Source organism: Crinia signifera, chromosome 2 (assembly GCF_055691185.1).
Source record: "Crinia signifera chromosome 2, ASM5569118v1, whole genome shotgun sequence".
Taxonomy (NCBI): Eukaryota; Metazoa; Chordata; class Amphibia; order Anura; family Myobatrachidae; genus Crinia; species Crinia signifera.
The window spans coordinates 379,763,641-379,787,930 of NC_139218.1; the positions used below are offsets into that span (position 1 = coordinate 379,763,641).

At 50.0% G+C, this 24,290-nt stretch overlaps 1 protein-coding gene and 1 long non-coding RNA gene across 8 annotated transcripts in view; one reads left to right on the plus strand and one right to left on the minus strand.

Annotated features, from left to right (window-relative positions):
• The window catches only part of FAT3 (FAT atypical cadherin 3), a 475,518-nt gene that overhangs the window by 178,599 nt on the left and 272,629 nt on the right, over positions 1-24,290 (minus strand). The gene's annotated exons all lie outside the window — the stretch shown is intronic.
• LOC146059238 (uncharacterized) overlaps positions 1-24,290 on the plus strand; it is a 34,648-nt gene that overhangs the window by 4,548 nt on the left and 5,810 nt on the right. The window contains exon 2 of the long non-coding RNA XR_014470202.1: positions 13,439-13,565. This is a non-coding gene — a long non-coding RNA (uncharacterized LOC146059238). The remainder of the gene's footprint in view (positions 1-13,438; positions 13,566-24,290) is intronic.

Below are 24,290 nucleotides of genomic sequence, written 5' to 3' on the forward strand. Positions count from 1 at the left end.
TAAGAAGTAACATTTATCCAGTACAGTATATATATAATGATAGGTATAAGCTGATTGGTTGATTGGACAACTTCTCCGCTGACTTTTTTTTCACTGCTTGATAGAGCAATTCTTTAATATCCATCACTCTTTGTCTATCTGTGAGGTAAAGGCTTATTATACCCTAATCCCTGGCATATACGGACATTGCTGGAACTGTCCGCAGCTGGGAAGCAGACATTTCGGATTAGATAAAAAAGCATTATCAAAGCTGTAATATAAAATACACTTAAGCGTAATGTTACATTCCTCACACGTTTAGTAATAATAAAAGATAATTATGCCATGACTCCACAGAAAATAACAAAATGAACGTTCTGGGCATGGTGCAGGGTTGAAAGCAACTTGGCTTCAGATGTTCCGGTTTTGCTTGCACAGAATAAAGGCCCTTATTCTGATCGGTGCGGCCGGAGCCGCATATGCGGCTCTGACCGCACCAGGCGAATCCCCGCCTTCCATACGGATCGCCACGGCCGTCCGTACGCGGACATGTGGCGATCCGCATGAATGTGTACGGGGATACGCCTCCTCCATGGTGGGAGCAGCCCCTGCATTCGATGGTCGCCGAACATCGAATGCAGGGCCGCACGCTCCACCAGGTCCCGCTACACAAGACCACACGGACACTTGTCCGTGTGAAATCTTGTATGGGGGCGGGCAGCTGACATCCGGCGATGTCAGATGCCCGCCCTGTACCCACGCGTCATAGCCTCATTAGCATGCGTACGCCCCGCGTTTGCATGGGAACGCCCATGAAACGCGGGGCGTATGCATATGCAAATGAGGCTTCGTAGCCCCTCACGCCCCTATCCACCCCCTTTGCGGCGGACAAAATACGTGTACGGCGAATTCGGCTGCACATGCGCAGAGTAGCCTCTGCACATGCGCAGACCGAAAACATCGGCGGAACGGCCGCATGCGGCCGTTACCGCACGAAGCAGAATAAGGGCCAAAATGCTTATATTTGCCCTGATACAGAGGTGTACGCATCTCCCGCCCTGTCCATATGCGTAGCTTGAAAGCCGCCATTGTTGTGATCTTTGCACTCTTGCACTAGGCCTATCCTTGGTGTAACAGATGTGCCTGTAGTTACGCTTCTATCCAACTCAGAGGAGCCTTCAGTTGCATCAACAGCCCCCTCTTAGCTCATCCTACTTCATACTTGCCTACCCTCCCGGAATGACCGGGATTCTCCCGAAAATTGGGCCCCCCTCCCGGCCCCACCGGAAGGTGGGCAAAGCTCCCGCATTCCCCGCAGAGCCCCCGCTCCCCCCCCCCCCCCCCCTCGAGGAAAGTAGTGCCTTAAATCGCGTAGAGATGGGTCGTTCGCAAACGAAGCTGATCTTTTGGACGGATCACATAAAAGAGCGAGTGAGCCACCGATCCCAAAAAGGTGAACCTTAATTTTTTTTTACTTTCAGTTTCGTTTTTAATTACAATGCATTTGCCTGAACTCAGCACTGCCACCTGTGGCAGCTGAGATGTACTAACTCTGGAGACTGAGTTTACAGTGCTGCGACTGCAAGTAAAAGAAAGAATAACAAGGCTGCTGCTGCTAGGGATGGCCATCAGTGCAGACGCCATCGATGGTTGCCATTGTTGGCAATTCTGCACCCAGCCATCGATCAGTGTTTTAATCAGTCATCTATGTTCTTATTTGTTCAGCTCACTGTTTTTAAAGAAAAAAAGTAAAAAAAAAATGGCAATGAATGATTGTAAAAAAAACTATGCTTCTTTATTATCAAATTAGCCCTTTTGGTACTTCTGTACTTTCACGGCGCCACTAGAAATCGCGGGCATCGCGGCCATTGAATGCACTAAAAATCGGGTGCGACGCGATGCCCGCGATTTCCCATAGGGACCAATGTTAAATTTCTCAATTGACCCGATTTTACTGTTCAATGCCTCAATTGACACGATTTTTCCATAGGAAACAATGTTAAATGGCCCACAGAGGTACGCGTCCTCCGACCTTTTCATACCCCCACTATCCACGTCGGCGTGGAGTTGAGAATAGAATAGTGTGGCGAGCGCAGCGAGCCACCGAGCCCGAAGCGTGGCGAGCGCAGCGAGCCCCGAGAGGGGACGCGGATACCTTCACAGGTAAACGCGTCCCTTCGCGGGCTTCACAGGTATCCTCGTCCGCTCGCTGCGCTCGCCACGCTTCGGGCTCGGTGGCTCGCTGCGCTCGCCACACTATTCTATTCTCAACTCCACGCCGACGTGGATAGTGGGGGTATGAAAAGGTCGTAGGACGCGTACCGCCGCCCCTCGCGGGCTCGCTGCGCTCGCCACGCTTCGGGTTCACGTTGATCGTGGGGTGGCGTTAACAATTGTGGGGGCCATTTCACACTTCAGGGTGTCTATTTGGCCTCTGTGGGCCATTTAACATTGATTCCTATGGAAAAATCGTGTCAATTGAGGCATTGAACAGAAAAATCGTGTCAATTGAGAAATTTAACATTGGTCCCTATGGGAAATCGCGGGCATCGCGTCGCACCCGATTTTTTAGTGCATTCAATGCCCGCGATGACCGCGATATCCTATCTTTCCTAATCTAGTGGCGCCGTGAAAGTAAAGTGAGCCGAGGACCCGTCTAAAAGATCTGGATCTTTTCACGGAGTGTTCCGCTGGATCCCGGCCCGTCTCGTTTTGCCCATCTCTAATTAATCGCAGGTCCGGGGGGAGGGGGCGGGACTAAAATTGCGTCATTTCGCAATTTGATACGGCAGCCTTGACCTGCACATTTTGTTGTCCTCTCCGAGCTTCTCCCGGAGAGGGACATTGAAAAGTCAGCAAGTATGGCCTACTTCAGGACACAGCTTGGTGGTGATGCAGCTGACATGTGCACCGATCTGCGTATTTGTGTCCGCTTGTTTCCGGAGTGTGCAGGCGCACGTGTACGAATGGCGCGCCTAATCAAACCCGCGACTCAGCACTCCGGGCCTGTGGCTAATGCAAAGTTAATGGCCAAGGGTGCGATAAAGACTCACATAAATGCCAGCGTGCACATCCATCGCACTGGAGCCACGATGAGACCAGTAGGTTCAAATATGCACCCTTCTTTAAGGATCAACACCTGCTAGCAGTGCTGTGTTCCCTGAGGACTATTGGGCTGTCTGCTGCCACTCTGTTGTGTGGCATATTGAGAACTGGGGTTGGAGTGGAGAAGGGGGACACAAATAAAATGTTTGCACCTGGACCAACCGCTCACAGGTTCCGCCACTGGCATGGATCCAGTTAAAACAAAATCACACATGACAGGACAGGTATACTATATTTGTATACCTGTCTTATGCTGGCCATACACCAGACCAACTTTTGCTCCAGGTGACCACTGTTGAACACATATTAGTCCAACACTTCCCACGTACACATTATACGATATGTGACACCACCAATATCATAAACGATATCAGCGGTGCCACAAAACAAACAGCCTGCGGGTATACACCAAACGATATTGTTAACGAAATCATACATTAACATCACCCGAACCCCCGCACGATATTGTCAGATTGGCTGTATGTTCAGACGCTCAGTATTATTGATAGCGTTCTGCAGGAGCGTGCATTGTTAGCGATATAGTGGGTACACACTGAACAATATGACATTGTTAATTATATTGTTATCGCTCGTATCGTTTATGACAATCGGTTAGTGCAGCTACAATGTGCCAACTTCCCACTTCTCTCCATCTGCTGAACAATGTAAACATTCCGATGATTCTGACTGGGCATAGGTTGTTGTATCCTATATACTGTATATAATAAAAGGCTAATACTGATCCTATCCTCTACGGGGGGGATTAAAAAAACGAATCTGATGCTTCAGTCTGCACTTTAATATGCAAATGTTTCTGTTAAACCCATCTGTCTTCTATTGCTGTAATTGGGGGGATAGAATGCAATCTTCCTTGTTCACTTGAAATACCTGACTAAAGAATTAACGTTGATGTTCGTGTCCGAAGATCAGTTTAATCCCCCGGTAATATCACATGCATCTGCCGGATACAATAGTAATGCGCCGACAGCTCGTTCTGTTACCGATATATACAATAATTTTTTTTTTTTCTCCAGCTGTTTAAATGTCTGCCCTTAGGCAGAAACCACAGCCGGTTACATCGCACGTTATGTGCTGAATCAATAAGCAGAAAAATGCTGCTTATTAATTCATAAGGAAAAAAGGTCTGATTCAGGCCTGTCCGGTCCGAGTTCGGGACCGTCCCTTCGGTGAGATTAACATTAGGTGTCAGCCCAGTGTTTCGTGGGCGTGCCAACAAAAACAGTGGGCGCGGTGTGTCCCTGAGAGGAGAAATCATTTGATGGTGAGTAACTATCGAATGAATATGTGCAGTCTAGTGAGCAGATCTGAATTACCCCATTAGTGCCTGTAGTCTTTTTTGTAGGCTGAGTTCAGGCTCGTGAGAATACAGCTGTGTTCCCCAACCTCGTTCCTCAAATCACACAAAGGGGTCAATTTAATTAGAAGGGAGTTCTTTTGAAGATGGGATGTTGTCCATAGCAACCAAACAAATTCTAACTATTATCTTCTAGAAGGTGTAAATAAATAAGTAGAATCTGATTGGTTGCTATAGGAAAATTCCCATCTTCAATAGAACTCCCATCTTATTAAATGTACCAATATCAGTTTAGATTTGAGTGATATCGTACTTGTACACAGATGCAGTGGCGTCACTAGTTGGGTGTTTGGGCAGGGTGAGTGAGCCCTACACCCAGGTGTCTCCCTCACCAAAGTGCCGGCTCTTCTGCAGTAACAGGAGACGGAGGCTGCGGTGCTCTAGCAAAACCCAGCAAGACACTCCCTACTGTGACGGAAATGAGGTCCCTGAGAGGCCATGCCCCTTTCAAATAAACTCCACCCCTTTTTGGACGGCCACATCTCCTTGGCGGCGGGGGGGTTAATGTAGAGTGTGCACCGGGTGTCACCACACCTGACGTCGCTGTACAGATGGTTGAATCAAAATGAGTAAGGTACTAATTAATACCACTTTCAGACAGTTGCAAAAACTTAGATTGATCTTCCTGATCCCTGATCTGACAATGCTTGAAACCAGCTTTTAATGACGTGCAAGACCCGAAGTTCGGGCTGAAATGGATATATATAAACTGTGCTCAAGTATGGCGAGCCTTAAAACCTGGACTGTTGTCCAGTGTTTGCTAACCACACCCCTTAAGTGTGTCATGGGGGCGTGGTTAACAAACACTGGGATACAGCTTAGAAAAAACCAGTGCTCCAACTGGAACCATCAATTCCCAAGATCGGGATCAGCATTTTTATACCATTCTCCAGAACCTGAACTACTAGCCATAAACTCTGAGCTTCTGTGGCTCATTCTGTACCACACAGGATGTAAGGCCAGCTTCTCGTACCCTATTACCTCAAAAAGGACATTTGGGGGCCATTGAACATGTTTGATACTAATTTCAATGCATTTGGATGCATTTCTGTTAAAAATCGCATGCGATCAAATCGCATGTGATGCAATCGCATGCGATGCAATCACATGCGGTTTTTATAAAAAAAAAGCTTAAAAACTGCAAAAATCGCATCCCATCGCATGCCACTACATATGGCATGCGATGGCATACGATGGGAGCCGTGAAAGTACACAAGTACCCACATTCATAATGCATTATCCAATCTCTTATATATTTAGCCAGATCTGTCACTCAACCCCTGTGGAGAACGTTCCTGTGGAGAACGTTCCTGTGTAGAACAGTTTCACTTTCATGTGTCTGACGTTCCACCCCCTTGACATCACCTCCCCCCGCCCAGCCAGGGCTACAGTACACGCCCACCATCCACCATTACTCCACAGCCACCATCCACCATTACTCCTGCACATCCCTACCCTCTGCCAGGACCCCCGCGACCCCCCTCCCGCGATTCGCGGGACCCCCCGCGACCCCCCCCCGCAATTTGCGGGACCCCCCCGCGACCCCCCCTCCCGCGATTCGCGATTCGCGGGACCCCCCCTGACCCCCCCTCCCGCGAATCGCGGGACCCCCGCGACCCCCCCCTCCCGCGAATCGCGGGACCCCCGCGACCCCCGGGACCCCCGCGACCACCCCGGTATCCGGACTATTATTAGACAGCACTTACATCGACAGCCATTACATCGACACCATTAGTTCGACACCTCAATAGGTCGACATGGTTTTAGGTCGACATACCATTAGGTCGACATGTCATTATGTCGACAGCTCATTAGGTCGACAGCTCATTAGGTCGACATGTTTTAGGTCGACACTGCCATTAGGTCGACAGTGTCTATGTCGACAGTCAAAAGGTCGACATGGGTTTTTTCACTGTTTATTGAGCCGACATGTGCCGACAGGCGGTATTTCATGCCCTACTATCCACTAGGGCGTGGTGGGAGAATAAAATAGTGTGCCGAGCGCAGCGAGGCACCGTGCCCGAAGCATAGCGAGCGGCTGCGGTACACTTCAAACTGTGTCCATGTCGACTGTGTCGACATTTCGGCCAAAAAACAGTGAAAAAACCCATGTCGACATTTTGACTGTCGACATAGACTCTGTCGACCTAATGGCAGTGTCGACCTAAAAACATGTCGACCTAATGAGCTGTCGACCTAATGAGCTGTCGACATAATGACATGTCGACCTAATGGTATGTCGACCTAAAACCATGTCGACCTATTGAGCTGTCGAACTAATGGTGTTGATGTAATGGCTGTCGATGTAAGTGCTGTCTAATATCCGTCCCAGACCCGACCACCCCCTCCCGCAATTCGCTGGACCTCCGCGACCACCCCCTCCCGCGAAACGCGGGACCCCCGCGACCCTCCCGCAAATCGCTGGACCCCAGCGACCCCTCCCTCTCGCGAGCCCCCTCCCGCGATTCGCAGGACCCCTGCATCCTCCCCTCCCGCGATTCGCGGGACCCCTGCGATCCCCCCTCCCGGCATTAAAAGGGCCCCCCGCTACCCCCCCTCCCGCGATTCACGGCACCCCCCCCCCTACTGTGATTTGCGACCCCCCTCCCGCAATTCGCGCCGCCCCCTCCCGCGATTCACGGAACCCCCCGTAGCGCCCCCCTCCCGCGATTTGCGGGCCCCCTCGGCACTTCTCGCGATTTGCGACCGCCCCCTAATTCACACATTCGGGGACCCCACCTCCTGCGATTCATGCCCCCCTCACGCAATTCACGGCACCCCCCACACCCCCCTTCCTGCGATTCGCAACCCCTCACGACCCCCCCTCCCGCGATTCACGAAACCCCCCGTAGCGCCCCCCTCCCGCGATTTGCGGGCCCCCTCGGCACCTCTCGCGATTTGCGACCGCCCCGTAATTCACACATTCGGGGACCCCCCCTCCCGCGATTCATGCCCCCCTCACGCAATTCACGGCACCCCCCCATACCCCCCTTCCTGCGATTCGGAACCCCCTACGACCCCCCCTCCCGCGATTCATGCCCCCTCCCGCGATTCACGGACCCCCGCACCACCCCCCTGCACCCACCCTCCCTTGATTCACGCCCCCCTCATGCAATTCACGGCAACCCCCCACACCCCCCCTTCTGCGATTCGCAGCCCCCCCACGACCCCCGCCTCCTGCGATTCATGACCCCTCCCGTGATTCACGGACCCCCGCACCACCCCACCTTGACTCAAGGCACCCCACGCGCCCCTCCCGCAATTCACGGACCTCCGCAACCCCCCCTCCCGCAATTCACTAACCCCGACAACCCCCCTCCCGCAATTTGCGGACCCCCCCTTCCCACGATTCAAGCCCCCCCGCGCCCCCGCCCACGATTTGCGGACCCCCGCCCCCTCCCGCTAACCGCGGATCCCCACACACCACCCCCCCTCCCGCAATTTGCAGACCCCCCAGACCCCCTTCCGGCAATTCCACCCCCCAGCGGACCACCGCGGCCCCCGCTCCCGCATTTCACGTACCCCCCTGACAATGGGGGATCCTGTACCACCACAAGCAGGTACCGCCCCTAGGTGGGAAATCCGGCCCTGGCTGCCGCACTGCAGGTTTCCCCACTGCCCTCTGCACCAGCGCCACAACTTTTATCAATGTCTTGCCCACATACCACTATTATACAGCCTCCTGCTCTCATGCACGCTCACTCCCTCCCAGTGGGAGGAGACGCTCACCCACTGCCGGGAGCTGCATACTGTCCCCCACCCTCCTACAGTTCTAGGGATGCCCATCGACCATCAATGATTTTCAAATAATCGATGGTTTATGGCCGATGTTGAATACTTTTGCCATCAATGTGGGAGGACACTGCCCTGCCTCCTGTTCTCCTGCCCCGTAACTTCCGCCAGTGGAGACCCGCTCACCCTGTGTTGCCCACATTCCCCTATCATGCTTTACCGCCCAGCCTCCTGCTCTCATGCACCCTAACTCCCACCCAGTCGGAGGAGACACTGACTCCTGTATTTCTGTGCTGCCACGCTGCACCCTCACCCACTGGCAGAAGCTGCACAGTGTCCACCACCCTCTTTAGTCCCCCGTATGCCCACACACCCCTATCACTACCCAGCTTCCTGCTCTCCTGAACCGTAACTTCCACCACTGGGTAATCGCTGACGCTGTGTTGCCCACATACCCCTATCATGCCTCATATCCCAGCCTCCTGCTCTCATGCACCCTAACTCCCACCCAGTAGGAGGAGACACTGACTCAGGGCCACCGTCCGGTACTCCTGTGCTGCCACGCTGGACCCTCACCCACTGCCAGAAGCTGCAATACAGGGCATCTTTCATACAATTCTAACCATATTTCTCACAATACAAATGTTCACAAATTAAAGGGCGTAGCCCCTTACGCCGGTGTGAAGAGCGCCCGTAGGGCGCGATGAATCACCTAGTCTCTTATATATTGAGCCAGATCTGCCACTCATCCCCTGTGTAGCTAACGTTCCCACCCAGCGGCATACACAAACCCGCCCCCCCCTAGGGAAAAGACCAGTGTTTTATGTGTATAACGTTTTCATGTGTATAACGTTCCACCCCCTTGACATCACCAGCCCCCCGCCCAGCCAGGGCTACAGTACACGCCCACCTTCCACCATTACTCCACAGCCACCATTACTCCTGCACCCCCCCCCCCCCCTCTGCCAGCAACCCCCCCCCCAGGCCCCCGCGACTCCCCTCCCGCAATTCGCAACACCCCCCGCAATTTGCAGACCCCCCTGACCCCCTTCCAGCAATTCCACCCCCCAGCAGACCCCCGCGACCCCGCTCCCGCATTTCACGTACCAACGTAACAATGGGGGATACTGTACCTGTACCGCCACAAGCAGCTGCCGCCCCTAGGTGGGAAATCCGGCCCTGGCTGCCGCGCTGCAGGTTCCCCCACTGCCAGAAGTGACCCCACGGTCCTCTGCACCAGCGCCACAACTTTTATCAATGTCTTGCCCACATACCACTATTATACAGCCTCCTGCTCTCATGCACACTGAGGAGACGCTCACCTACTGCCGGGAGCTGCATACTGTCCCCCACCCTCCTCCAGTTCTAGGGATGCCCATCGACCATCAATGATTTCAAATAATCAATGGTTTATGGCCGATGTTGAATACTTTTGCCATCGATGTGGGAGGACAAGATGGTTTCCCTACATCAATGGCAAAGGAGAACCAATCAAGTTTCAATTTTTTTTAAGGTGCCGGGACACAGAGCATAGCTCCGCCCCCCACACCCGGAAGTCACCAAGTTCTGAATGACCCACGGCCTATTCAGTCAGATATAATGGATGACCATCGATAGCTACAACAATCGATGGTTATCCAAGTAATATGTTACTACTATCGATGGCGTCTGCACCAATGTCTATCCCTACTCAGCAACAGCCAAAAACCTTTACAACCCCCTCATGCCCACACACCTCTATCACTGCCCTGCCTCCTGTTCTCCTGCCCCGTAATTTCCGCCAGTGGGGACCCGCTCAACCTGTGTTGCCCACATTCCCCTATCATGCTTTACCACCCAGCCTCCTGCTCTCATGCACCCTAACTCCCACCCAGTAGGAGGAGACACTGACTCAGGGGCACTGTCCTGTACTCCTGTGCTGCCACGCTGGACCCTCACCCACTGGCAGAAGCTGCACAGTGTCTCCCAACCTCCTCTTTAGTCCCCCTTAAGCCCACACACCCCTATCACTACCCAGCTTCCTGCTCTCCTGAACCGTAACTTCCACCACTGGGGAGTCGCTGACGCTGTGTTGCCCACATACCCCTATCATGCCTTATAGCCCAGCCTCCTGCTCTCATGCACCCTAACTCCGACCCAGTAGGAAGAGACACTGACTCCGGGCCACCGTCCTGTACTCCTGTGCTGCCACGCTGGACCCTCACCCACTGGCAGAAGCTGCACAGTATCTCCCACCCTCCTCTTTAGTCCCCCTTATGCCCACACACCCCTATCACTACCCAGCCTCCTGTTTTCCTGTGTTGTGACCTCCGGCAGTGGGGAGCCGCTGACTCAAAAACACCCTACTATACTATTGCACACACACACACCTAAACAACACGCACACACACCCCCACCCCACACCCACAAATGCCACTGTACCCTCCACACTATCAATGTACATCTTACTCTGTAACCGCTTTTTCATTAAACAAAACAATACACACCCCCTTCCAAATCATATGCTCTCTATTTAACACATTTCACCTATAACTCAAGTTGCAACACAGGCATCTTTCATTCAATTCTAACCATATTTCTCACAATACAAACGTTCACAAATTAAGGGGGCGCAGCCCCTTACGACGGTGTGAAGAGCGCCCGTAGGGCGCGATGAATCACCTAGTATGGTTAATAAAACAACACGATTTGCCACAGACAAACCAAACCAAAATGATTTTCCGTGTCTGTTAAGGCACAATCCATGTTGGTCACTGTGATGTTTTAACCACAAGCTAAATGTGTTCTTTATTGATTGTTTTCTAAACTTAATTGTGCACATTTGTTAGCAATGACAATGAATACCACTCAAAATAAAGAGCTAATTCTTATAATACAGTAGCATAGAGTCTTTGGGATTAGTCTGTTCATGTGTTTATGTGGAAGCTAGACAAACTGGAAGCATTATTTGGGGTTCAGCTGATTTGAATTCAGTAAATCTAGGCTTCAATTCAGTAAATCTAGTGTTGCAAGGCTGTTCGAAGCTCATATCAACAATGGACAATGGAAAGGAATGTAGAATTTAAATGAAAACTGACAATCTATTCACTAGAAGCAAAGTTTTTATTTTCCATTCTGGGAATAAGGGCATTTTAACAAGGTAATTGCAATAAGTGTAGGTGCACAGGTCCTTTACCATTACACACACATACTCGCCCACTTTTTGGAGTCCTGTCTTCGGAACATACCACAGGGCAAGTTTAAGAAACATGACAACGCATTTCACATCATCATGTCCCTAGTGCCCAATGATGTGATCCCCGTTAAGAACACTAGGTGGTGTTGTCATGTTGGTAACACAACTTGCACAACGAGACCCCTGTGCAATGTTGCGAATGACATATTTATGGCCTCAGCCTGCTTCTGGGGCCAGGAATACTTTAAAAAGTCAGGAAATCCATGAAATAACGGGAGAGGTAGCAATATGGTTTGAGGTAACATGTTTAAAAAAGGGCAGACTAGATGGGTCCAGTGGTTTTTATCTGCCGTCACATTCTATGTCAATGTAAGGGATAATCTAGAGCAGTGGTTCCCAACCTTTTTTGTCTCCCGTACCCCTTGATTAGGCGTTTCATTGATGAGTAACCCCTCGTGAAATTTCTAGGGGGCGTGGCCTAAAAAGGGGTGTGGTTTAAAAGGGGCAAGTCATACTGGCAATGACGAGAAAAAAAAAAGTGCAACCACTTGACCACAATATAAACTCAGCCCATTCTGGACAGCATATAAAATAACAGAACCTTGTCAAATCTCTATTACTGAAGCAATAGACATTCCAATGGATCACGTTAGCCTTCCAATAGTGCCAGATACACATATGCCCCCAAAAGTGCCAGATACACATATGCTTCAATGGTGCCAGGTATGCCCCCACAGTTCCAGAAACGGGAATGCCACCACGGTGCCAGTTATGACCCCATGGTACTGGGTATGCGCCCACAGTGCCAACAATGCCCCTACAGTGCCAGCAACAAGTATGCCCACATAGTGCCAGCAACAAGTATGCCCCACAGTGCCAGCAATGCCCCACAGTGCCATCAATGCCCCACAGTGCCAGCAACAAGTATGCCCCACAGTGCCAGCAACAAGTATGCCCCACAGTGCCAGCAACAAGTATGCCCCACAGTGCCAGCAATGCCCCACAGTGCCAGCAATGCCCCACAGTGCCAGCAACAAGTATGCCCCACAGTGCCAGCAATGACCCACAGTGCCAGCAATGCCCCACAGTGCCAGTAACAAGTATGCCCCACAGTGCCAGCAATGTCCCACAATGCCAGTAACAAGTATGCCCCACAGTGCCAGCAATACCCCCATAGTATTTCCCAGCAGCAGCACACTCACCATTGACACTGCTGCTGGGGAGAGGACAGTCCAGTGTCCCCCTGCCGTGTAGCTGCCGCCGCTGCTTCTCTCAGGGAAGGAGAGTACAGCACACTGCATATCTCTCCTTCCCTTCACTGTGACTGGGCTGCCCGCCAATCAAAGTTCGCGGGCCGGCTCCTGATTGGCTGCCGGCCCGCAAGCTCTGATTGATTGGCGGACGGGCGGCCAGTCACAGGGAAGCACACTGAGGGGTAGGAGAGATGTGCAATGCACTCTCCTCCCCTCCAGCAACCTGTCTGACTGCCGCGTCCGCCATTACAGGCCGGGCAGCCGCGTACCCCCGAGCAGGTGGACGCGTACCCCCAGGGGTACACGTACCACAGGTTGGGAACCAATGATCTAGAGTGAGCAGGAAATGATCATTTTAAGGCATAGCTTGTTTCTTTAGTCGCTGTATACAATACAGTAAAGAGTGGGAAGTCGAGTAATATGGCGGGCCATTGATTAATAGAGGGTTTCACTGCAACTGGAGCATCTTATTAGGAATACAGTCAACATGTATTGGGTCGATCACTGAAGGTCTTCGACAGTTGACCTGAAATAGTTTGGTATTGCTAAGGTCAACAGAGTTGGAATGTCGACACAAACACTAGGTCGACAATTGCAAGGTTGACAGTCCAAAGTTTAAGAGTTTTTCATGTTTTTTTTTTTGGAGCCAACATGTGCCAAAACTCGACCTTTTGAATGTTGATTTTGCCATTGTCCACCTTACGACCATGTCGACCTATTTCAGGTGTCGACTTAAGGCCTGTCTAGCTTCAGTGGTCGACGCGGCGACAAATATGTAAAAATAAAACGTGTTGATCCCTTTTCTTTATTCTTTCTTAGTCAATCCCGAAGCAGAAGCGGAAGATACGATAGCAAGAACCTAACGCCAGGTTATCTGCTAACTGAATAAAGACATTGTCACACGTCGAGTGTCAACTATAGGATAATGACACGCAACAGTACTGCTGTAAGTAGACAGAAAACAGATGGTTCTTTTATGTACGCGTTGATTCTTCTGCATACAAATGCTTTTTGGGGGATCTAATTAGGCTTCCACAAAAAACTCAAACTGGGTAATTACTATGATTATCCCCTTCTCAAATAAATCTGAAGTCTACACCACAATTACATTTTTAATCTTGCAGTTCATATTCACACAAACATTTTTCTCTCGAATTCCCCCCTTTTATAAAGTTGTTTAGAGGTAACAAGAGGCACCGTACAAAATTGTTTCCCGAATTATATCGAGCACTGAAAAAGTTTTGTCATTTTAAATTAACATTGTGGTTCCTCTACCGATGTCAGTTTCTTGGGTCGTACATAGGGCCTCATTCAGGTCCATTCGCAAGCCCATATGCGTTCGCATGTTTTTTGAAAGTGCGTGCGCATTTCTGTGCATGTGCATACGCTGGGTGCATGCACTCACGGCGAGCGCCCATCCTTGCGGGCGGAGGGCGTGGGAACGTGGGGCTGCGGACTGGCCCATTAGTATATGGGAATTTTCAGCATTGCCTGGGCGTTCCCATGAGAATGCTGAGCGGCCGTGATGGACATGCGGGGGGGGGGTGACATCACCGGCCCGCCCACTTCCTCCCGAGCGTACGCGCATATGTAAGGTTGCTCAGAGCGATCTTACATATGCGTGCACCTTACACATCTTTCGATGGTCGGCGACCATCGAAAGATGTGGGAGGGTCCCAGTGGCATGTGAATGGATGTCTATGTGAAACATCCATTTGCATGCTGTGTGAAGAAACACGTCTTGCTAAAGGTGGGCCGGCGTATCATTCACAAGGCAGGATCATTTGCAGGGTGGGGTTTGGTGGATTTGCAAGGCTGCGAATTCACAGCCTTGCGAATCAACCATAATAATCCCCATAGTTACCACTATCCTGGAAGGTGCAGGAGACTTACATTGGGCGGGACTTAGGCATTGTAACGGGTTCACTGCAGGGGGGCGGGGACGATGTTATGCAAATCACTTCACCACACCCCTCTGCACATGCCAATGAGACCTCACCTCTAGGAAAATGCTCCTGCATGTTGTCTCCTGTGCAGCTCCTCAGCCGGTACGGTCCTGCATATCCTCAGTCAGTAACCAGTCCAGTCCTGCATATGTTCAGTCAGTAACCAGTCCAGTATATCATCAGTCAGTAACCAGTCCGGTCCTGCATCTGCAGAAAGTGGGGTGCGGATTCATCCCCGGCCACTGCAGGCTAGTTGGGGGGAGTCTGCCAGATAGCATCCTGTCAGTATGGTGCCTCTTTGTCACTCCGTGAATGTGTGTGGGCGGTGTCAAAGAGGCACTGATATCCTATAAGCCTATGACTCCGCCCATGACTCCGCCCAGCGTTATACACACACACACTCACAGAGAGATCTGGGCAAATATATAAGATATATACCAACAGCCGTTCTTGCTGCTACCCAAGGCTTATGCAAAAGAACTATATACAGCCTCCTTGGTTCCAGGACAGAGCCGCAGAACATCGATCACCACCTGAAGCAGGTAACACTGTGGCATAACACCGTGACAATTGCCCTCAAATTGGGACTGATTTGCTTAAAACAGAAGAAGAGTTGGAGAGAACGACTTCAGGATCAAAAGCTATTAAATACATCTCTTTTTAAAAATTTATTTTTATCTCATTTAATATAAGCTCGTTGAATCAAATCCAACATTACAATTAGAAAATGCTTTAACCATTACCACAAATAAATATATTTAAAGGTAAAATGGATTATGTCATGACGCTGATTTACTAATGTGTAAATCTATTATGTATGATGTGTTTTCCATTAGATGCTCAAATGACAATATGGGAAAAATATTCAATGTCAGGAAGCTTTATTGATCGGGTGCTTTAGAGACAAATGGGGAATAATGCATCTTAAAAAGTACTTTCACACACCGTCACAATAAATTTTAAAAGGCTATACTGCCATGGGACAGGTCATCGTTTTTTACAACCGCAAGGCATTGCGGATTAAAGTAATATAATTAAAACAAAGCATCAGTGATTTCTAATGGGATTAGAGTGCCAGGGCCATGATTTCCAATAACCAGGGCACAAAGATGTAGCATTTCTTGGCATACGGTCTAATCCATCCACAGCCTTTGGACAAGTCACGTGACGTTGGACTTCATCTCCCAACATTCATCATCCATAGTTGCCTACCCTCTTGCATTCTGTAGGAGACTTCCTGATATAACAGCAATCTCCCTCTCCCCCTCATTAGTCTAGCAATCTCCCCCATTTCACCCAGCCCACATTACACTTTTACATCATAGTTACCTCCCCTCCTGCATTCTGCAGGAGACTCCCTGACATAGCAGCAATCTCCCTCTCACCCTCATTAGTCTAGCAATCTCCCTCATGTCACCTAGCCCACATTACACTTTAACATCATAGTTACCTCCCCTCCTGCATTCTGCAGGAGACCCCCTGACATAGCAGCAATCTCCCTCTCACCCTCATTAGTCTAGCAATCTCCCTCATGTCAACTAGCCCACTTTACAATCTTACATTTGTGGGTAAAAAAGGTATGAAAGATCATCAGCCCCATTTCCCAGCACTTTACCAAGTATAGTAGCTCTAACTAACTGCTTTGGGGCTCATCTACATTTGGATATAAGTCATTTTAAAAGATTCCTCTCAGATGTAGCAGTACACAGCCACGCTTCTAGGTGCCACGTTCACAATCTCTTTTCACAATCACTCCATATATGGAACTAGACACGCCCTTTGGGTGGAGCATGACACACACCCTTAATGGGGCGCTGTGGAGGGAGAAGATAATAGTGACAAAAGCCATGTCAACATTTTGAAAGCTTTAAATCGTTTCAAGAACCTTTAGACAAATTTGCACTGAATCTTTATTGTTGTTCATGATGAAGCATTCATTTAGCAGTGCACCAAACAACTGTGATACCTGTAAAAGACAGGATGATTTCTACTATATTAAATAAATCAATATAATACACACGCGTGCAGTTACCAGATGGTTTTATTTATTTGTTGAAGAATTCAAAGATTTTTATTTTATGTAAGATTATATAGGATCATCTTAATTTTGTATATTTAAAAGATTACCATTGGTTCCCAAACTTTATTTGAATCAAGGCCAAAAGGTTCTAATTGAGAAATTAAAAAAATATTTTAAATAAATTGTGTTAATATGTCATCTTTAGGTTTAACGATGTGGTGAGAAACATGATTCCCTTCTGTTTGTCTATATATATTATGACTAGGTGATTCATCGCGCCCTACGGGCGCTCTTCACACCGTCGTAAGGGGCTGCGCCCCCTTAATTTGTGAACGTATGTATATGAGAAATATGGTTAGAATTGTATGAAAGATGCCCTGTATTGCAACTTAGGTGTCCGCGAATCGCGGGAGGGGGGGTCGCGGAGGGTGCCGCGAATTGCAGGAGGGGGGGTCGCGGGGGGTGCCGCGAATTGCAGGAGGGGGGGTTGTGGGGGGGTGGATGCTGCGAATCGCGGGAGGGGAGGGATTGCAGAGAATCGCGGGAGGGGGGTCGCGGGGTGGGTTGCCGCAAATCGCGGGAGGGGGGATACGGGGGCGGGGGTTGCGGCAAATCATGGTAGGGGGGGTCGCGGGGGGTGTGCCGTGAATCACAGGAGGGGGGGTCACGGGGTGGGGTGCCGAGAATCGCGGGGGTGTGTGTGTGTGCCGTGAATCGTGGGAGTGGGGGTTGCGGGGGGGGGGGTGTGACGCGAATCGCCACAAGAAAAAATCAACACAGAAAGGTCTACACATGTAAATGTTGACATAAGTGTGGGACTTCATTGGTGTCCATGTCGACACATGAGAATGAATATGAAAACATTCAAAAAAATGAAAAAAAAAACTTCAAAAACTCATGTCAACCTTTTTCATTGTCGACCATAGCCATGTCAGTGTTTTCCATGTGCAATTTAATTCTGGAGCTGCCGCGAATCGCGGGGGGGTGCCGCGAATTGCGGGAGGGGGGGTCGCGGGGGTGGGTGCCGCGAATCGCGGGAGGGGGGGTTACGGGGTGGGGGTTGCGGCGAATCATGGGAGGGGGGGTCGCGGGGGTGTGCCGTGAATCACGGGAGGGGGGGTCACGGGGTGGGGTGCCGAGAATCGCGGGGGAGGTGTGTGTGTGCCGTGAATCGCGGGAGTGGGGGTTGTGGGGGGGTGGGGGTGGGGGGGGGGGTGTGAAGCAAATCGCCACAAGAAAAAATCAACACAGAAAGGTCAACACATGTAAATGTTGACATAAGTGTGGCACTTCATTGGTGTCCATGTCGACACATGAGAATGAATATGAAAATATTCAAAAAATGAAAAAAAAAAACTTCAAAAACTCATGTCAACCTTTTTCATTGTCGACCATAGCCATGTCAGTGTTTTCCATGTGCAATTTAATTCTGGAGCTGCCGCGAATCACGGGGGGTGCCGCGAATTGCGGGAGGGGGGGGAGTCGCGGGGTTGGGTGCCGCGAATCGCGGGAGGGCGGGGTTCACAGGGGTTCCGGTGGGTGGTTGCTGCGAATTGCGGGAGGTGGGGGGTCACGGGGGGTGCCGCGAATCGCGGGAGGGGGGGTTGCGGGGGGGGTGTGACGCGAATCGCCACAAGAAAAAATCAACACAGAAAGGTCAACACATGTAAATGTTGACATAAGTGTGCCACTTCATTGGTGTCCATGTTGACACATGACAATGAATATGAAAACATTCAAAAAATGAAATAAATCTTCAAAAACTCATGTCAACCTTTTTCATTGTCGACCATAGCCGTGCCAGTGTTTTGCATGTGCCATTTAATCCTGGGGCTGCCGCGAATCGCGGGGGGTGCCGCGATTTGCGGGAGGGGGGGGGGTTGCGGGGGGTGGGTGCCGCGAATCGCGGGAGAGCGGGGTTCATGGGGGTTCCGGTGGGGGGTTGCCGCGAATTGCGGGAGGGGGGGGGTCGCGGGGGGGTGCCGCGAATCGCCGGAGGGGGGGTTGCGGGGGGTGTGACGCGAATCGCCACAAGAAAAAAATCAACACAGAAAGGTCAACACATGTAAATGTTGACATAAGTGTGGCACTTCATTGGTGTCCATGTCGACACATGAGAATGAATATGAAAATATTCAAAAAATGCCGCGAATCGCGGGAGGGGGGTCGCAGGGGGGGTGCCGCCAATCGTGCAAGGGGGGGTCGCGGGGGGGTTCTTTTTGCCGCGAATCGCGGGAGGGAGGTCGCGGGGGGGGGGGGGGTGTTTTTTCCGCGAATCGGGGGAGGGGGGGGTCGCGGGGTGTTGGTTATGCCGCGAATTGCGGGAGGGGTCGTGGGGGGGTTCTTTTTGCAGCGAATCGCGGGAGGGGGGGTCGCGGGGGTGTTTTTGCTGCGAATCGCGGTAGGGGGGGTCGCGGGGGAGCGGGTGTTTTTGCCGCGAATCGCGGGAGGGGGGGGGGCGCGCGGGGGGGGGGGAGGTTTTGCCGCAAATCGCGGGAGGGGGGCGCTCTCCTGGTGGCTGTGGAGTAGCAGTGCTGGGCAACATGGGAAGGCAGTGGGTGTCTGGCACTGTCTGTGGGCTCACTGGGCTGGTTCTCTGTCACATACCTCCCAACATGACCCTCTCCAGGAGGGACACAATGCTCTGTTTCTAGACTTCCCCTTAATGTATGATTGCCATCACCTGTTTTAAACAGGTTAATTTCTCAGAAAGGTGTTCAGCACAGATGAAGGCAATCACACATTAAGAGGAAAGTCCAGGAACAGAGCGTTATAGACACAGACACCCACTTTGAGTGACAGATGTAGCCAAATATATAGGAGATTGGCAGCCACAAGATCTGGTTTTGTCTATTATGACCATAATTAATTTGAAATGGTCCTGGACCACCAACCCAGGGCACCCCGACAAGGGTCCAAAGGCTCCCCAGGGAGCCACAGCACACAGGTTGGGAACCAGTGCTGTAGACGATGACCCTACCGTTGGTAACATGTGAGGAATTTAGTTCTTGATTGGGGATGTCTATTTAGCAGATGAAAATCATTGAAATAAAGGGATGCGTTCATTTGGTCTACAGCGTTATGGTCAACAGTCATTGGGTCGACATGGTTCTATGTCAGGGGTGGCCAAACCGGTCCTCGAGATCTACCAACGGTCCACGTTTTCCAGGTTACCTAGCTGGTGCACAGCTGTAGTCATTACTAACTGTCACATTTTAAAACATGCTGCATTCATTCCTACAATAGATCCACAGGTTGCCTGGAAAACCTGCACCGTTGGTCGATCTTGAGGACAGGTTTGGCCACCCCTGTTCTATGTAGACATGTGAAAAGGTCGACATTGTTCTAGGTCGAAAGGTCATTAGTTCGACAGGACGTTAGTTCGACATTGTCTAGGTCGACAAGCGGAATTTCACTCTAGCTGGGCGTGGCTTAACTGAACGCTGGATGTGCAAATTTGCGTTCAGGTCTGAACTAAGCCCCATGGGCAGATGCAACATGTGCAGAGAGAGTTTTGTGGGGTACACACCAGGACAACCCGCTCACGATGCACGATGTGAGCGGGTCGTCAGTGTTTCTTCCGACCCACTCATGATGACGTGGGGGGGGGGCATAACCAGCTCACGATGTGCACCGTGAGCGGGACCGATTCAATGGCGACCCGCACCCAGGAGTATGGCCGTTTCCAGATCCTACCTGCTGCAGGTAGGATCTGAAGAACGACCGACCGCAGGACTGCGCATCGGATCGGTATCGGACCACACCAGGACAGAAAAGGGCCCAATCACCACACAATCTACATCCAATCGGTTGGAAATGGATCTAGATTGATGGGATCGGACCCTTGTCGTCCTGGTGTGTACCCAGCATTAGATTTGGATGGGATGTGTTCAAACTGAAATCTAAATTGCAGTGGAAACATAAAGCAGCCAGTATTTACCCTGCGCATAATCTAAATAACTCACCCAAATGTAACTCTCTCTGCCCATGTTACATCTGCCCCACCTGCAGTGCGGCATGAGTTTGTCCATTTGAGAAAGATTTTGCTCTTCGATCAGGCCCAGTGGCAGCTACAGAACTAGTGCCGTTATGTTACTGCCTCGTCCTTGGAAAGAATCAAATAAAATGAAATGAGATCTAAGCCGATAGGGCATGCTAGGATGTTATCATTTATTATGTATCATCTTGTGTGGTGCACCATATTTTTTTTTACTTTTAAATAGCACCAGATTTTATAGCGCTTGACACATTAAAATATGTGAATGATAAATAATGTTTATTGTTGAATGTGAGTTATCGTGAGCTGCAGATAAATAACCCCTCGTATAAGTAACGGTCGCTGTCTGTGTTTATACTTTTAGCATGGCTCCAAGCAACCAGCATCTACCTATGAATTCCAAACGAAAGGGCTCATTTATCACCGAGTGTTAAAAATGCATTGCAGGTGATAAATGGTGCTCCGCTAAATCAGCTCCTAAATGCCCCGTGTTTGGAAAATGCCAGTTGGGATCAAAAACACTAGTTTCCAGATATTTATGTATCGGGCCTATTCATAATTACATGCTCAATAGGGCTAGCCTAATATTCAGCAAGTTTTCAGAGCCGTCTTCACAGACAGCCAATTCCAGGTGCCCTACGCCTTCCTACTGGTAGGGGATCCAGGATTGCAAAGAGGTAGCGGAGTGGATCCCTCTGATGTCTCCTCACTGCTCTGCTGGTGGCTGTGCTCATGTATGGATACAGAGGCAGTTCCTATAACTGTGGGACATCAGGGTGATCAATCGTAACCCCCCCCCCACACACACACACACACACACACACACACCTGCCCACTATCGCTGTTGCCTCTGAACGGCGCACCAGAGCAGGAACTCCCTGGACCCTTATCAAACTGAACAGACCAGGAGTGGCCGAACCTGTCCTTAGGATCTACCAACAGTTCATGTATATCAGACCACCTGTGCATCTATAGTAGGAATGAATGCAGCAGGTTTGAAAATGTGACAGTTAGTAATGACTACAGCTGTGCACGAGCTAGGTGGTCTGGGAAAACGTGGACCGTTGGTAGATCTCGAGGACCGGTTTAGCCAGCCCTGGTATAGACAGTATTCTGATCTGCAATAATAACTGTCTGGATTGTGGTTATTAAGGAAAAAATATGCAGCATGTGGCTCTATTTAGGTGGAATAAGTAAAACCATTAGTTATGAATACCTGCTCCTCGGTGATTCAGAGACCCGCCGTTTCTGGAACCTTTTAATGAGTGATTTATTAAGTCGGACGCCATTAGCGTTCCTGACAGAATAACGCGCGACGCTTAGCTACAGCCGGACACACATTAATATATGGTTACAAAGGTTGAACGTTTTATTCGGTCTATTTGTGGTGCTTGCAAATGGCTGCAAATGAAAAGTACGGCAAGCGGGACAGGCGATGACGGACACGGGTTATTATACCCTTGGAACTAAAGCGCACTATACTTTAGTCTAAAAGTCACAACAAAACGTGTCTGTACCTAGTTATTAACTCCTGTACTACACAGATCCTCACAGTAAGAGAACAAAGATTGCATTAAATAAATGCCAGAAATACCGGCCCCTGGTGCCTTTCGCCGCGCTGACAGCCCTTGTCCAGAGAAGGTTTTATAAAGAGGATTAATGTCAGCGCTCAGAGCCCTGGATTCCGCCAGTGCAGATATTGAGGTTCCTGTTATAGAGTTCTTTACGACTTCTCGAGTCCGTATCTAGAGTCACTGCCAATTTCGGCGCTCTCTGAGGATAAATCTGAAGTGAGATAGATGATATATCTATAGCTGGGTTATAGGGATGTTTTCCTGTAAATAGCCAACAAATAATGAACAGTACATTGCATTGCAGACTACCAGTGCCACATCTGTAATGGGTGCATTTACATACCTACTGCCTGTTATGGAAGCCGTCCTTACATCTACAATATGGCACATGGGCAGAGAGCAATAACATGTACTTGAATATTATATATATCTCTGACATGGTGTGTGGTGATGCAGAATGCTAGCGTACCTGTTTACACTGCCGTCTACCCAGGCCCTCTGAGGACGTCTGTGTGGGTGTGGCCAGTGTCACGTAGGTGTGTACATCCCCGCACACCTACTGTAATATTTATGTTCATCTACAACACAAGTCCAAGACAAAGACGTCTTTAAACTCCCGCTGCCATCTACCCAGGCCCTCTGAGGATGTCTGTGTGGGTGTGGCCAGTGTCACGTAGGTGTGTACATCCCCGCACACCTACTGTAATATTTATGTTCATCTACAACACAAGTCCAAGACAAAGACGTCTTTAAACTCCCGCTGCCATCTACCCAGGCCCTCTGAGGACGTCTGTGTGGGTGTGGCCAGTGTCATGTAGGTGTGTACATCCCCGCACACCTACTGTAATTATTTATGTTCATCTACAACACAAGTCCAAGACAAAGACGTCTTTAAACTCCGGCTGCCGTCTACCCAGGCCCTCTGAGGAAGTCTGTGTGGGTGTGGCCAGTGTCACATCACTGCACACCTACTGTAATTATTTATTGTCATCTACAACACAAGTCCAAGACAAAGACGTCTTTAAACTCCCGCCCAAAGAATGTATAAGCCCAATGGGCTGACTCCAATGAGACTGTTATTAAATCTGTATGTGCAAGGTATTGCTTAATGCAACAACAACAAAAAAGTTACACGCTTATTATTAGATTCAATAGTTGGTGTGAATTATACTGCATTGGGGTATATTCAAGGAGTGTTGAAACTGCTGAAGGGGTTCCGATCTTTTCAATGCTATCTGGTTTTTTTTTTCGGCAGGTGGAAATGTTTCGACATGCCGAAAAGCAGGTGGATTGACGGATTACCCGCTACCCCACCTGCTTTTGACGGAAACACGGGCAAAACCATTAGGTTTTGGCTATGTTTCCGTCAATCTCAATCCAACATAAAAAAGATGCCGTATTGAGGCAGGGAGGAGGGAGCCGGGCAAGCAGTAGCAGCTTACACGGCGCTGTCCTCCTGTCTGCCACTGCCTGCACACTCCTGCCGTTGCCCGCACCCACTGCTGAGTCCAGTACCTACTGCCGCTGTGCCGGGTGAGAGCAGCTCACGTGGCCCCGTCCCGGCTCACGCTGCCTCCCACCGCCGCACTTATCCAGTCCCCGTGCCAGCCGAAGAGCATCAATCATACTGCATTTCTCATGTCTCATAAATAACTATAGTAGTTATCAAAACTTGTAATAAAGACAGATATCTGTGATATGAGACCAGGCACAGAGTGCTCAGAGTTCGCTACTTAGAAACATGAGAGGAAACTGCAAACAGCAGCCATCTCTGGAGTCAGTCACTGACCTGACATGTTTGTATTGATGTCTGCTATCAAATACTTTATAAAGGAGATGGAATCTGTTTATTATGTGTTCCAGGATTCCCGTCCACCACCGGAGAGGCGGCAGCCAAACACGTTCCTTCCTGTTGTCTTAGAAATAAACAATTCCCACTGACACCCATGCACACGCTATAAAGGCAGTCAACTGACAATTGATGTTTAAAGTTGAAGAACCTACTTAAGAAAACAGTTACGCTTCCATTAAAGCCAGTGGGATAAAACTCTAGTTCAGAGAACTAAAGGCCCGATATTGGCATATTGAAGGCAAATCAGATCTGGATAGGAGGATGATCACAGACAATGGACCT